This window comes from Porites lutea, chromosome 13, assembly GCF_958299795.1.
Source record: "Porites lutea chromosome 13, jaPorLute2.1, whole genome shotgun sequence".
NCBI lineage: Eukaryota > Metazoa > Cnidaria > Anthozoa > Scleractinia > Poritidae > Porites > Porites lutea.
The window spans coordinates 3,858,064-3,874,295 of NC_133213.1; positions in this window are offsets into that span (position 1 = coordinate 3,858,064).

A 16,232-nucleotide genomic window follows, 5' to 3' on the forward strand; every position below is an offset into this window, starting at 1 on the left:
AGTGGCCCCGATAAAGTAAAAAAAACTTCAAATATGACTCAACTGTCAAACATGGGAAAAATGGTGGGGCAAGTTTCTTGTGTTTTAGTTCACGTTAATTTAAACACAACTTCCTGTTTTTAAATTGGTATAAAATTAAGCTACAATTTCTCTTGAAAATAACCAAGAGATCTATTCTTATACTTAGACCAGCAACACTTAATGATTAGTCGCCGCGTCATTGTGTTAAGATGAAATGTTTCATAGTGGCCCAGTAAAGAGGAATTTAGTCAAAGTACTTATCAAAGTCTGCCCTATTGAAAGTGGTGGGGTTCTAAATGTAAGTCAATCCGCTACGAAGCTACGGTAGAAGAAGTCCATGAAACTGATTCCACTGAATTCATAAAAGATCAAACTCTTGCATCATCTGATAGGAATTTAAGGTGGCTAAACGCAGGTTTACGAGCGGTCAGCGGTAACTCGCGTGCCGGCGTGTGTAGTTTTTAAATTAGACAAACAAACATGGCGGCCAAAAAACTATGGTACACAGAAGAGAATTTCTCAAAATCTACTCATTAAAATTCTGTGACATTTGGCAGAATTTTTACTTTTATCGTATTTTAAATAATGAGAACTTTAAAATGGAAGTTGAACAAACGAGTCTTGTGACACATTCTATAATTACAGTACAGTTATATAATTGATTATCTAAATGCCCGTCTGTTAAAATCTGGTCAAATAAGTTTCAAATGACAATGATTAATTATAGTAAGTTGTGTGCAAGTTAATAGGAAAATCTAATGAGCGAATTTTGTGTAAACTGAGGAAAAGTGAAATTTTAAGGTTGTATTCAATCGTTCATGTTTCCATGAAAACTACGAAAACGTCAAATTTTACTTGTCAATCAAAAACTTTCATCACTATATATTTCACTTGCCAAGCTTCAGCTTGTGAGCTGCAACCTTTCTCTTGCAATGGTTTGGCAAATGACATACACTCCTAAACTGCCAAAACTGTGTTCCCCCACCATAGCTGGCTACAGCACAAATCCAAAAAGGACAACAAATGGATTCCTCGTATCTCGTAGGTTGCCTTTTAAATGCATTTTTATCCTACACCGCCACCATGCTAAACATTGCTACAATCCATGCCATAAGAAAAACTCCGTCCTTCTCAAAAAATTTAAAAACATTACTCCTTAGTCTGGCTGTTTCTGATCTTGGTGTTGGTTTAGTGGTGCAACCTTTGTATGAGGCACGTCTTATTGTGGAGTCACGGCTAAACATTGAAACGTATAATGCCATCTATATCGCGTACCTTATCCCGGCAAGTTTATTTCGTTTCGCTACGTTGTTTCTCGTTATTGTTCTTTGTGCAGAGAGATTTATAGCCATTCAATATTATCTTAGATATCAAGAACTTGTGACACACAAGCGAGTTTTTGCTGTTGTCGTCTCAACTTGGGTATTAAGCGGACTGTTTTCGTTGACGAGGCTGTGGATCCCAAAGAGTATTATGTACGTGGGTTTTGGCATTACAGAACTTGCATGTATTATAGCTGCCACTTTCTTCAGTATCAGAATTTAGTTGTCCGTGCGACTTCACGTGAACCAAATACAAGTGCTGCAGCTACAACATGCACCAAAGAATGCTCAAATGGTTAACGTTCGAAGGATGCGAAAGTTTGCGATGATGTCAGTTTACGTTTGCCTCTTTTTGACGGTTTGCTATCTGCCAAACATTTGTACACTCTTTACTATTGCCTTCACTTCTACACCAAGCAATGGCATAAAGCATTTAATGGTTTACAATGTGACACTGGCGTTCCTTAATTCGTCGCTTAATCCTGTGATCTACTGCTGGAAGATGAAACACATCCGACATACGATCATTGGCTTAATATGAAATGCATTTACGAAGCAAAACTAAAGAGAGCTTCAAAACAATCAATCTGGAAATAATAAACGATATGAAAAACAACAACAACAAGAAACAACAAACAATAACAAATGTAAAATCGTGTTATGTTAAACTTACAATAATAAAAAGATATAATAGAATAAGAATAAAAATGAACAATAGAGATTGTGGTAGTGTTCGTTAGAATCAGTGATTTAAAAAAAAAAAATTGCCTCGGGAGTGATAATTCATATATTGTAATAAAACACGAAAGTTGTGAAAACTTTTTTAAATCCGTCAATAAATAAAGTATCAAGCATTGTGGTTTACCTCCTCAACCACCCCTACAGATAAAAAGGAAAATAAGAAAAGGAAGTAAGCTGACGAAATTAAAGCAGAATAACACTCACGCTCTTATAAAAGCCAGCGAGACGATGAAAACATCCTCGAGATAACAAAGCCTTTAAAACTTCTTTCCTAGACTTAAAAACCAAGATAATAGTGATCAAACTAAATATAGTAACGACTGCACCATTTTGTTTCCCTCGATTACGACTATACGACTCAGTGACTAATTATAAGTGTCAGCACGAGCAAAACTTCATTTTTTTTTTCGTGGCTTCTAAAAATGCGTGACGGGGAACTTTAGACTCAAAAACACAAACAAAAGAGAGAAAATGGGTCAGTTTCGAATTATTAAAATTCATACTTGGCTCCGCGGCTGAAGGGAATAATATCCGGTGATCTTGATTCGAAAAAGGAAGAATCAGCTGCTATCAGGCGATCTTTTTTCGAAGAAAGACGGCGGACGCCCGCCTCCCAAACAAAAAGAAAAGACGAACCGCCTGATCGCGGGTTAAACCGGAATTTGCCAAGATTAAGGTGGAGCAGAAGAGAGTCAATGTAGTTTTACAAGACCTTTAGGAAGCGTTCGATAGATAAAAACAAAAACATTAAAACAACTACAAAAAAAACCATTTTCTTTTGTTTAATTATGACGTAACTGTAAGACGTGGAGAAAATTGTTGGACAAGTTAGCCTGTTATGAAGATGAAGTTTAATTGGTTAAACAAAACTTCCTCTTTCCTAATTGTTTTGAAGTAGGTTAGGAAGGGGAAACGCACACAAGTGTTTCAAGATTTTTGAGGAGGATTGCAGGTACTGGATTCCTGTATTTGCCATTATAACTTGGATTCTGGATTCTAATCATTAGTGGGATTCCGGATTCCTTGAGCTGTATTCCGCATTCCAAAACCCAGGATTCCAGACTCTTTTATATTCCAGGAGCAGAATTTCCTCAGATTCCGGATTCCACAAGCGAACATTTCCGGGATTCCGGAATCCGAATTCCCTTACATGGGGCCATTTTAATCTTGTTACAAGTATGTCTCATTTGAATATATTTGTTTTGTTATCCCAGAAAAGCTCCGTATGGGAAGAGGATGATTAGAATTGACTATTCCTATCATCATCATCAATTTTATTAATTTGTTTTCATTTTTATTTTTTCCGCGTTACAGTGGCCATTTAAGGCTGTGTCTCGGCTTTGCTCGTTGACGAGTCCTGTTATTTCAGACGTCTACCACAAATTGAAAGCGGAAACCGAAGAATGGGACGCAAAAGACGCCAAATTTAGTGTAAGGTGAGTTGCGTGTTTGATATATCCGGAGTGAGATTTTCTGTGAACGTTTTTCTCCGTCAACTCTTACCTGTCGGCTTTTAGCTGTTTATTTTATCATTGTTTGCTTTCCTATTCCTTTCGATAATGGAATAAGATTAGGGATTTTAAGTACGCCTTAAATAGAACATAACTGAAGTAAAGAAATTTAGGAGTAACCCGTGAGGCAAAAGACGAATGCTTGTCTTTATATTTGTACTTTATATAGCATGATGAACGGGTTTATTTAATTTGCTTCCCAAGTGTCTCAATGCCCAGGATCCAAAGCTAAGTCACGGGTAGCCAATGTGATATGTGTTGCCGAACAGAACAGGTTTTTTGTTTGCTATAAAGAATCGAGCCAACAGACAAAAAACAGTGGGTATGGAATCAACTGGAAGAATATTTAGTGAAAACACTCGAATACTATTGTCAGCCGAAAATGCGTATTTTTCTCTCCAGGGCTGCGATGACCAAAGATAATTGTAAAGAGCTGATAACGGTAAACAAACAATCAACTGATACAGAATAAGTTGATAAATCGATTTATACAAGGGAGGAAATTTACTTTAAAGGAACTGGCTTGTTTGAAAATGTAGTGTTAAAATAAAAGACCGTTTAGTAGTATTTTTCTATTTTTCTTTGCCAAGTATAATTATTTCTACGCATCATTTACATTCAGAACGGTGCTTTAGATATTTTTTTCTCTCCCTTTCTATCTTTAAAATATATTTAAAACAAATATAGATCAATTTTGTACATATTTTTCTTTTTTTCTTCTCAATACTTAGATAGAGGCTATTACATGGCCGCGCGGAGATACCAAATTTCTCTTCGAGTATTGAAATATTTTTTTCAACACGAGAAGAGAAATTTGGTATCTCCAAGCGACCATGTAATGTTCTATTTATTAGATAAACACCAATGAAATAACAAACCATTTTACTTGAATAGTTTTTTGGTCTGAAAGGTGCGGTTTATTATGAAGCCATAGCAACGGTGATATTTTCACAAGTGAAGATAACATGTTATTTTCACATGTGAAGATATCAAGTTTTCGCGCGAAAGCTCACTTGGTATTTCATTGGTGTTTATATAATAAACAGGAATTATTTACAAGAACAAAATACATGAACGGTACGAACGGACCTCCACACGTCGACCTTGGCGATCTGCGACCTTTAACGCAATTTATGCGATCTTTCATGTAAACAACTTATCCCAAGGTAGACTCTCAGGAAAAACTTGTTTTTAACCTTATCGAAAATAATCTAAAGCTAGACTTTATCTGTGTGACTTACGTTCTAATAATCCTGAGCCCTGGGTTGAAATAATTTACATGGAGTATATACCCTTACAGGTGAAAATAGTCATTTCAATGGTTAAATTGCTTTTGTCATGAGGAGAAACTGAAATATAGGTTGCCTAATGAATGACCCTTTCGCAGTTACAATCATTACTGTCGCATTTAAGCTTCTTTTCATTAAACTGTAATTATAAAAGAGCATTTGAATAAATTAGCAGTTAAACTTTTTAGACAAGGTGCCCAATCGTGTGCTTAATTTTTCATTCTATTGTGTTTTAAATTTAATTTATCTTAACGTTGCTACCAGTGCGTTGAGGGATTTTGCTCTTGAAAATTGTTCAAGAAGAAAATACGCCATAGACATTTTCTTGTCTTAATCCTTCTGTTTGTTTTTTTTTTTTTAATGCTTCCACAGTAAAAGACATAAACAGTATCATAACCGTCACACTGCATTCCCCAACTCAGCCCTGTCAAAATGTTTTACAACAGTTTAATAGCCAGTACCATGAACCGGAGTAGCACTGAGAACTGAGGCTTAGGCAAAGGCCTTGTGGGGTAGGTGACAAATACTGGAGAGTAGACTTATGAGAACTGTTGCAGCTGTGGATCCACTCAAGAGCTCGCCGGCTTCAGTCATAATATTTAACTGGGTAAACCCGGTGTAACGATGTTTTCCCCGCAGTTCGAGTAAAATATGTTATAAAAACCTAACTGATGACATACTCCCATAAAATAACATTCAATAAAATAACTTATTTCCTAGTTAGTTTGGCTTATTTCCGGGCCCCATGGCTAATTAGCGTGGCTGCTGGTACTTAGACTGGAAACCCTGGTGATTCTCTTCCTTAATGCCGAGATGTTTACAGGCAGCCACTTCAGTCACAGAATTATTAAATTATGTGCCACAGTCAAATTCTGTACCAAATATATGTTAATTAATTCTGTTGCATGCAGAGCTCAGCTACGTTACATAAATAATTGATCCGGCAGCATTTGTCGCCAACCAGTCAACGAAAAACACTTTTTTGCCACAAAATTTTGCTACCGAGGCATCTTTATACTGAGAAAACTTTGATGTACAGTGAAGGAAAATAACCCTCAACTAGTCAGTCGACCATTGTCATACAGTTCAAAGCCAACAGAATTCAAGCAAGCAAATTGCTCGTCCTTTCCCATCAGCGGTTTCTTTAAAAGCCTGCATTTTAATACCACGCCTAATATAGTTGCCAATAGATAAAGCTAAAGTGTTGTTTTTATGTAGATATGGCATCAATATTAAGCAATTTTTTTTGCATGCTTAATCATTATGTTTGTTGCGTTTAGCGCTTCAACCTACTCGACGAAGAGACACAGAGACCCAGCTATGCCAGTCTGGATATTCACAATCGCTCTCATCAAGATGATCGCTATAACAGTTACAAGTAGGTGTAGGTAACTTTTATAATGACCTCTTGGGACATTTTTTCAATACAACTTCGTATAGCACCGTCACAATGCCGATTCGTTCTTTTACCATGATCATATTATGTCATTCAGTAGTAGTGCTTTGAAGACATTTCAAATAATCATGTATTGGAACTACACATCCAGCTCTCATCGTCTATAGAGGGTGGTGGAATTTCACCAACTATAGTCAGCCGCATTTTTTCCTCGTCACCGCAAAATAGTTCTAGTTTGAAGGGATACAATAGAAAAAAACTATTTTTTGTAGCAACCTTTTTAAAAAAATTTTTTTTTTTATTTTCGTGACGGCAAAGAATATCTTTGGAAAGAGACACAATATAGGATACTTATCGCTCGGTTAATTGATTAACATCTGTTATGTAATTTTATTTGGTGGCTGATTGTTTAAGCCTTAAAAAATTTTAAGACAGAATTTTATCAGGAAATTGAGTAATTATAATTTGGACAAAAACCTTGTACCAGAATAATTTAAACAATATTGCATTATTTTTTACATTTTTCGGGGGCTATAGATTTAATTAGTTGCCTGGGTGTAATAACACCAAAGAAAATTTCTTACGGGAGCCCGTGAAAATAAATGTCAAATTTCACAAAATGACATCTTACACATGAAATTTTCATAATTTTACCTGTGTTTTCACAATTCTTGTGAAATTTGACATTTATTTCTCGAGCTCTGGTAAGAAATTGTCTTTGGTGATATTACAGATAACTAATTATATCTATAGCCCTTGACAAATGTAAAAAAGAATGCGGTATTGTTTATTAAAATTATTCTGGTGCAAGGTTTTTGTCCACTAATAATTAAAATTATTCAATTCCCTAATGGATTCTGTCTTAACTTTTGCTGAATTTTTCATTTTATATTTGTTTTATTGCAAGCGCTTCCTCAGTTTCGAATTCCTTTACTACAAAAATTATGTCAAGTACACAAAAACAGCACTGCGGATTCATGTTGAGCCCATTCACTTTGAATATTGTCATCTTGGTGTTCGATCTATGATAGCTATCTGTTCTTAGGCTTGGCAATTCAGTCTCTAAAACTGCCCTTCTAGCATTTTCTAAAACCTAATTTAAAAAAAAAAAACACTATCACTAGTCAATAAGACCTATTTTAAAGTATTGCTCTAATCACAGTTCAATTTAGGGAAATGTTTTGATGACAGTCATAATAATCTTGATATTTTATTGTGCTTGGTAACCAGTGCTTTTTTCAGGTATTTGAACCATTGTGAACGCTAGTTATAGTTGACATACCCTGGGTACCAGAGCTTTTTTTGTCGCGTGCGACGAGGAGATTCGTCGGCCGCAGGCCGACCCGTCTTCTGCCGAAGGCCGAAGATACGAGTGGCGAAGCCGCGAGAAAAAAACCTCTGGCGCAGAGCGCGTTGATTTACCGTGCTGGATGGACCTTGACCTTGTCTCTAACCTGTCAATCGCGGGGATCACTTTTTTAAGACTAGACCGAAACCAGAAACCTCGCATGAAAAGCCTCTGGCACCTAGGGTATAGTTGACACCACAGCTGCCTCCGTTCTGTATATTGTCGGTCAATAGCATTCTTGGTCGGTTGAAATATATCGATTCATAATGAAGATTTTCACACATATTCCATGCAATAAGTGAGACAAAAACAGGAAACGAAATTCCATGCACTGATTCAGTTCGACTTGCGTAGTCTGAAATATCACACGTCTCCACCCCCTAACCCGTGGGGACGTGGGGTGAGTCTCTCTCCCCAGCGCCCCCCACGGGTTAGGGACTGGAGACGTGTGACATTTCAGACTGCGATTTACACAGCTTTGATCAAAACATTCTCAATTTAGAGGATAGTTCATTCTAAACCATAAGCAAAGATTTAATTAGAAGTTGGAAATTTTTGCTTTTTTTTTTCACTTTTTACCTACAGTTCATTTAGTAAGCCTTAGAAATTCAAAGGTATGATCAATTCCCGCTCGCGGATTCTCACCAGTTTTTTTTTTAACTTTATAGTTAGAAGGACATCTGTGAATCGGTGAACTTCTGCAATCGTCCATAGTTCTGCTAGTGATTTCACTCGTCTTGCTTATTTGTGGACTGTCTTATTCCCCCAAAGAGAGAGAAAGAGTGTCTGGCAAATTGTTTCCAATCAAAGATTTGTGAACTCGTGTCTGGCAAACTCTCCAAGTGTTTAAGTATATAAAGTTATACGCTCCTTATAACCTCATCTGCGCTTAACGAGTGTCTTTTGGTCCATGACTTTCAGAATCGTTGTTCCATAGAATGTCACCGATAATAAGTAACGCAAAAGAGTATCGAAGTATGACTGTACAATTAATGTCACAAAATCCTACCTGGTAAGCGGTCCCCTCGTCTGTTTTACGTCATCCTAACCATCTCTTACTTGCGGGCGTGGACCATAAAAACGTTATCATTACCGAACGATTTCATGCGGCCCCTGTTCAAGCAAATCGAGATTTTTTTCTGGCATATTGACTGTATATTTCAACTGTAATAAGTACTTTCCGTAACCTGCGCGCGAGCTACTGGAGTGATTCCTAAGGATTTCGCCCAGCAACGGGGCAACAATTCGATTCGAATTCCAAGTGATAGAAACTGGAGAGGACTTGAGGAATGTGGCTTCGGTTCCATGTTTTTAACCTTTATCATGACCGACCATTTGTAGACACCCAAGAAAAAATAGAAATGAAACGAAAGCGGTGAAAGTAAAAGCCGTGAGCAATTGAGCAAAAATATCGATCGATCGATGCCAAGCAAAATCTCCACTGTGAACTTAATTCCTTGGCACCACCATCCAACTTGAGTTTTTGAATAAGTGTTTGGGCAATTCGGGAAATTTAACTTTCTCTTTGAAATTTATAAGAATCAACGTATATACTGAACGCCTTATACGGGTAGATGTAAAGAAATATCAACATTTGAAATGTGTCGTTGCTTTTCAGCTAATTCCGTACAAACATCACACAGACGAATGGTCTCATTAAAGTGTCTGAATAACTTCATGTTACTAGAAATGGATCTACGAGATATTCCTTCCATCAAACCAACTTCACTTCATTTAAGACACTACTCTTGCAAGCCACATCATGTATTAAACAAAGTCGTGCTATTTAGGGTCCCTTTTCAAGGCTGCGGGACGAGTAGCGGGACAACTCGTGAGAGTGGAAACAGCTACATTACATTTTCAAACGTCGTGGAAAATTCATTGCCATTCAACAAATCCGTCGTGACTGTTTCGTATGAGCCGAAATTTTATTATCCCTTTAGCTGTTATTACCGTCAGAGATATGTGATAAATCTTCAACAAGGAAAAGAAAATGGAACAAGAGGTCAAAAAGGGGCCAAACCAATGCAAAAAGGTGAGATTTCAGTACAGTTAACAGTCTCGTAAGGGATATTATCTATTTGGCGTGGGTGGCTGGGTCGTGAGTCGTGGATCGTGCGTCGTGAGTCGTGGGCCGTGCCTCGTCGGTATTACGTTGTGGGTAGTGGTATCCTAACTGTGTGAGAACAGCAAAAGCTGAATAAGAGCGAAAGTACAACGCACAACACCTGAACCACTTAGTCACGCGATCTAGCGGCGACTCTCCTCGTAACGCCCTCCCCTATAAGGCGAACACTTGGATCAATTTAGGATTCTGGGAAACTGCCCACCTACCCATCCCCTAAGCCAATATTTTGCCCTAAGTGAGAAGCAAATGATGGTGTTGGCTTAGGGGAGGGGTAGGTGGGCAGTTTCTCAAAAAACCTAAATTGATCCAAGAGTTCCTTCACCCTATTAAGTTTTAGTTCAAATGGATAAAAATTGCAATGCTACCTTGGTGGGACCACCTTTTCCTTCCAATTGACCTGGCGTATCTGATTATTTGCTCTTAAAAATTCTGCGAAAAATTCGTTTGGATGCTTTCGAATTTTAAGGCCAACTCTTGCTCAAGGGTCCTCTTTTTTGCTCTCACAAAAAACCAGGTACTGAAGAAACTTGGGTCCCGTTTCTCTAAAGTCCCGATAACTTTTCGGGCCCGGAAAGATATTTAATGTTTGCCGTGTTTGCATCCAATAACAAAGTTGCAATAATTTTGAAAAAGATGCAATGAAACTATCAGTCAACGAAGCAAAATTGACTGGTTTGTGAGCTATGAACTGTGCTACTATTCAGCAGGTCTTGATTTTAAAATTTGAATTCGGTATCGAAAATTTAACGGACCTTTCGAGAAACAGGCCCCTGGAACGAGTTTACAAAAATATGAAGACAACGAGCCGCAATACCCCTACATCTAAAGATTATTTCTCCAACACCACAAGAGGTTCAGTGTCTGGGATATTTCAAGCTGCTTCATTACGATCGTTACGATCTCAATAGATTTTCTCACCTTTTTCCGCAGGTTCGAGCTCCCAAATAGAGAAACTCTCTTCCAATGGAAAAGCGAAATCTTCAACTACGATCAGCTCTATACTGGCTGAAATCCTACTTTTGTTGGTCATCTGCACCTAATTAGAACTAAAGCCGCGTTTAACATCCTAATACATTCAAAACAATGGATGAAATGAGGGGAACTTTTCCATCATCAAATGCTGTGACTGCCAGACCACTTAGATTGTTTTATTTATTTATTTTTTTATGCAAGACATTTACATTTATCTAATTACAAAGAACTACCTAAAAAGAAACACACGAACTTAACTAAAGGGGTGAAATGTCTTTTGGCCGTTTTTCATAAAAGGTTTCTAATTTATTTTTCTTAGTGGAAATACATTTTTCACTTATATTGTTGAGACTGGCATTGGCTAGTCCCTGTAGGGCGTTTCCCCAGTCCCTCTCGGTCAAGTCCCCTTTTTGCTTGGACCAAGTCAGTAGGCAAGGTGAGCGGATATACTGGTTTCGTCTGGACAAAAGGCTGATTCGTGTAAAAAAAAAAAAAGTGGGGGCAGTAGTCCATAACCCGGAGAGAGTAACTTCAGGAAAAAAGCTGAAAAAAAAACAGCGGTTTAAAAAAATATCCGGATTTGTGCGGACGTGGCCTTTAGACTAACGATTGTCGTCTAAATTGCTCTCATATACTGTAAATTAAGGGGCCCTGTGTAAATTATGACTACAGAATAAAAATTTAAACAATAAAGATTACTTTAAAATTATGTACAAGGATTTTAAAAAGTTCCTAAAAGGGCAATTACATATCATTATAATATGTTGAAGATCAAGTAAAATAAGAGAGCTATCGAAGTTACTTAAGAATTATATTAATAAGAAACAACTAATGGCTAAATTGAAAGCTAAGAAAGTTCTTATAAATGGAAAGCGACGTAGCTTCTTTTATTGATGTGGGCAAATTATTAAAAATAACCGCACCTGAAAATCTAAAAGTGTTTTTTTTTTCTAGCGTTAACTTAGGGTTCGGTCGATGAATCTCATTGCTTTGTCTTGTCTTGTAAGTGTGAATAGTGCGATTTCTAATAAAATAATCCGATGAATATGGAGGAACTAATTCATTTAGACATTTAAAAACTAAAATACATTTGTGACAACACAACGAGGGGGTGGGATTTAAGGCCGATACACACGAGGGGTTTTGCTCCTGGAGCATGCTCCAGGCTCAATTTTGCACGTGTCAGTACACACAAGGGAGCGTTTTCAAGTTCGCTCAATTTTCCCGGGGAGCTTGCTCCCAAATATTTAACCGGTTAAATATCGTGGAGCATTTTGCGGGGTGGAAATTCTGCTCCCGAGGATGAAGTATACCCATGAAATCGTTGGTACACACGGAGGAGCTTTGCTCCCGGAGCGTGCCCCTGGAGCATGCTCCGGGAGCAAAATCCCTCATGATATCGGCCTTTAAACCCCTGGAACAGGCTATAAATCTCTCTATTCTCTGATCAATTTGTTGGAATGAGCTATATATAGTTAAAGAGTTTTAGCCAATAGGCCACTTCCGAGTTCCAAAAACCATCACTTTCAAAATGAGGCCAAGTACACAACCTTTCTTGTGAAAATGAGCTTTACTTGCATGAGAATGAAAAATCATGGGCATATCAAAGGCTGAGACATCGGAAAAACAAAACGAACAAAATATCGAGCAAAGAATGAAACAAAAAATGGGAAAAAACAAATCGAACACAAAAGTCGGACAAAAAATCGAAATATATAGTCGGACAAAAAATCACACAAAGAGATCGAACAAGAAGACATCGGACAATAAATTGGAACAAAAAATCAGACGGAAAAACCAGCCAAAAATCGAACATATGAATTCGGACAAAATAGCCGGAAACAAAATCGAACAAGACGTCGGACAAAGTATCGAGCAAAAAAATCAAACCAAAAATCGGACAAAGAATCGGACAAGATGGTCGGACAAAGAAATCGAATAAGGCATCTCACAAATTCGGACAAAAAATAGGACAAAAAAACAGACTAAAAGCGGAAAAAAAATTCCGACAAAAAATCGGACCAAGAAATCGAACAAGACATCGGACAATAAATTCGGACAAAAAGTCAGACGGCAAAAAGAGACAAAAAAAATCGGATTTGTTATTTGCCAGTAATTTCCTCTCTTAAGTCAAATTCCGTTGTAATTAAGGACGTGCAACTATTAATATAGAATTTCTCAAAGCCCCTTTCTGGTTTCTGGTGGTTTGGTGGTCATTCGGAAAACTTATGTCTCGTTTTCGCTGGCTTCGCGAGCGTCCCTTGTTCCACACAGAAGACACAGGGACCACGGGGACACAACAAACACAGGGGCCATAGGGGCCACAAGGGGCTCAGGGGGACACGGGGGCCACCAAGGGAAAGAGCGGCAAAGGGGCAACATAGAACAAAGGGCCCACAGGGTCCATACGGTCCACAGAAGCCACAGGGGACATAGGGGACACGAGGGGCCACAGGGGCCACTGGCCACAGGTGACACATAGGGACTGTGGACCGTGTGGCCACATGGCAAGCTTGTTTTGCAGCAAGTGACGGAACTCCCGTGTACGACGTGAACTCCGGCGTAATTTTAACGAATCAGAAGTCAGTATTCACGCAACTTGCAGCAACCTTAATATGTTGCAAGACATTCGTCGCGCAACATTCGTCAGGGGCACCCAACGGCAATTTTCGGGAAAATATCTGTTCGGAAGACGATTTGAGATCTAGAATTTTCGGAGCATTTGTTGTAAAATTTCTTGCTTGCCTGCCTCTCCTAGGATTTTCGAACATCTACAAGATGGTAAAATTACCCATTTTTATCCGATTTTGACCCTAAAAAAGGCCACCTAGAATTTTCGGGAGCCTTTTCCTGGCTGAAAGTTTCTAGAAGATAAGTTTTTATCCCTATAATTTTCGGATCACTAGACTTTCAGCTAGGAAATCCGAACAGATGAAAAGTTTTTAGGGGATAAAAATATGCCCATATCTACCGTTTGAATACTAAAATACTCTCAACAATGCTTTGTCAAGTGGTTTTGAACTATATCCTCGTTGGTTGCCCCTGATTCGTTTTGCAGCATTATTGCAAAACAAGTTGCACGTCTTTGCGGCCCTTTTTACCGTACCTTTAGGTTTACTTGTCATTTGTTGATAGCATAAGATGTCTCAGCCAATCACGATGCCTTGTACTGCAATGACGAAACTACTACAATTCGCAGCTGATCAGACGGATGCTCAATCTTCCTTTTCCTGAAAGTCCTTGCTTGGAATGAGTCCGGCTTTGTCGTGACTGCAACCGTCCTTTCTGGCCTAGAATGGCAGAACTAATTTTAAGTTGGGAAAATATAATACAGTAGAACCTCGATAACTCGTACTCGGATAACTCGAATTCCCCGCTAACTCGAACTAAATTTCCTTTCCCTTGATCAAAATTTCACTGAAATTTACCCCGATAACTCGAATTCCCCGCTAACTCGAACTGTTTTTCGTTGCCCTTCAGAGTTCGAGTTACCGGGATTCTACTGTAGTTGTGGTATTGCATTTATTAACCGGTACGGACTGTTTTTACCGGAAAAACTTTCTAGCTTTCAGCATGTCCAAGATGAGGCAACTGTCGGCGTGAGAACATGTAAATCTGAATAACTATCACAGGGGACACACTATCAGTTCCACTTATAATTTACCGTCGCTTTGAGCCCAGTGCCACCTACATTTTCCGCCAAAAAAATAATGTACTCTCTTAACCAAGAAAAAGTCAAAACTGTAAAACGCTGTGTGAAAGCTTTTTTCGCCGTTATCAAATCTGGATTTTTCCGCTACAGTCGCCTTTTTACGTCCAAAGTCGTCTATGGGGACACAAGATATGGTTCAAACACTGGACATCTACATCAGACGTATGACGTCAGACACCTGAAATTAGACGTCTGACATCAGACATTTGAAATCAGAGGTATGAAAACAGACGTCTAAAATCAGACGTCTGACAACAGACATCTGAAATCAGACATTTGAAATCAGACATCTGATGTCAGACGTCTGAAATCAGACTGCTGACATCAGACGTCTGATATCAGACAGCTGGCATCAGATGTCTGACATCAGACATCTGTAATCAGACGTCTGACAACATACATATGAATCAGACATTTGAAATTAGTCGTCTGAAATCAGACGTCTCACAAGAGACACCTGACATTAGACGACTGATAACAGAACCTGACATCAGACACCTGATATCAAACACCTGAAATAAGAAGTCTCACAACAGACATCCCAAATCAGACACCTGACATGAGATGTCTGATATCAGACACCTGACATCAGACGTCTGATATCAAACACCTAAAAACAGACGTCTAACAACAGACGTCTGAAATAAGACTCCGATCCTGACATCAGACGTCTGATATCAGACATCTGAAATCAGAAATCTCACAACAGACATCTGAAATCAGAAATCTGAAATCAGACATCTGACATGATAACAGAACCTGACATCAGACGTCTGATATCAAATACCTGAAATCAGACGTCTGATATCAGACATTATTCATATAACACATCAGACATTTGATCAGACATCATACTGGAAAGAGGCTTAAATCAAAACTCAATTGTGAGATTTCAGTTAGGACTGACAGCGATAACACCCTATGTAATGTAGAAAGTGCAGTCATGTTAGGTTTAGAAATTGATAGCAAGCTATCGTTCAATGCACATGTTGATAAAATATGCAAAATGCTTGCCTCAAGAATTGCGGTGCTGCAAGAAATAAGAGCCTTCCTACCGCTTAGTCAACTTGTTAAATAGTATAATGCGGTGATCCGTCCCGTTATGAGCTATGCTAGCCTCATCTGGTCTTCATGCGACAAGGAGCAGCTCTATCGTGTCCTTAAATTGCAAAAGCGGGCGGCAAGAGTCATTCTTTATGCAAATCGCCAAGTGTCTCCTGTTCCCCTCTTTAACAAGCTCTCTTGGATCCTAAGTTAGAACAATCAAGGATGGATAAGTGCTCTATTATTTATAAGCATATTATAAATAGGACCTTACCTATTTACTTAAATGATCAGGTTGTTATAAATAAAAATCGTCATTCACACATACTCGCTATGCCAATATAAATACTGAATGTCTCATATCAGACGTCTGATGTCAGCTGTCTGATAACAAAAATCTGAGATCGGATGTCTGATATCAGACGTCTGATAACAAAAATCTGACATCTGACGGCTAATATCAGACACCTGTTATCAGACGTCTGATATCAGACTACTGACATCAGTCGTCTGATAACAGAAATCTGACATAAGACGTCTGATATCAGACACCTGTTATCAGACGTCTGATATCAGTTCTATAACATAGTTATATAACAGTGGTATAACAGTTATATAAGTGTTAAATAACAGTTATATATGTTATATAACTGTTATATAAGTTATATAACAGTTATAATATGTTATATAACTGTTATATAACTTATATAACAGTTATATAACATATATAACTGTTATTTAACACTTA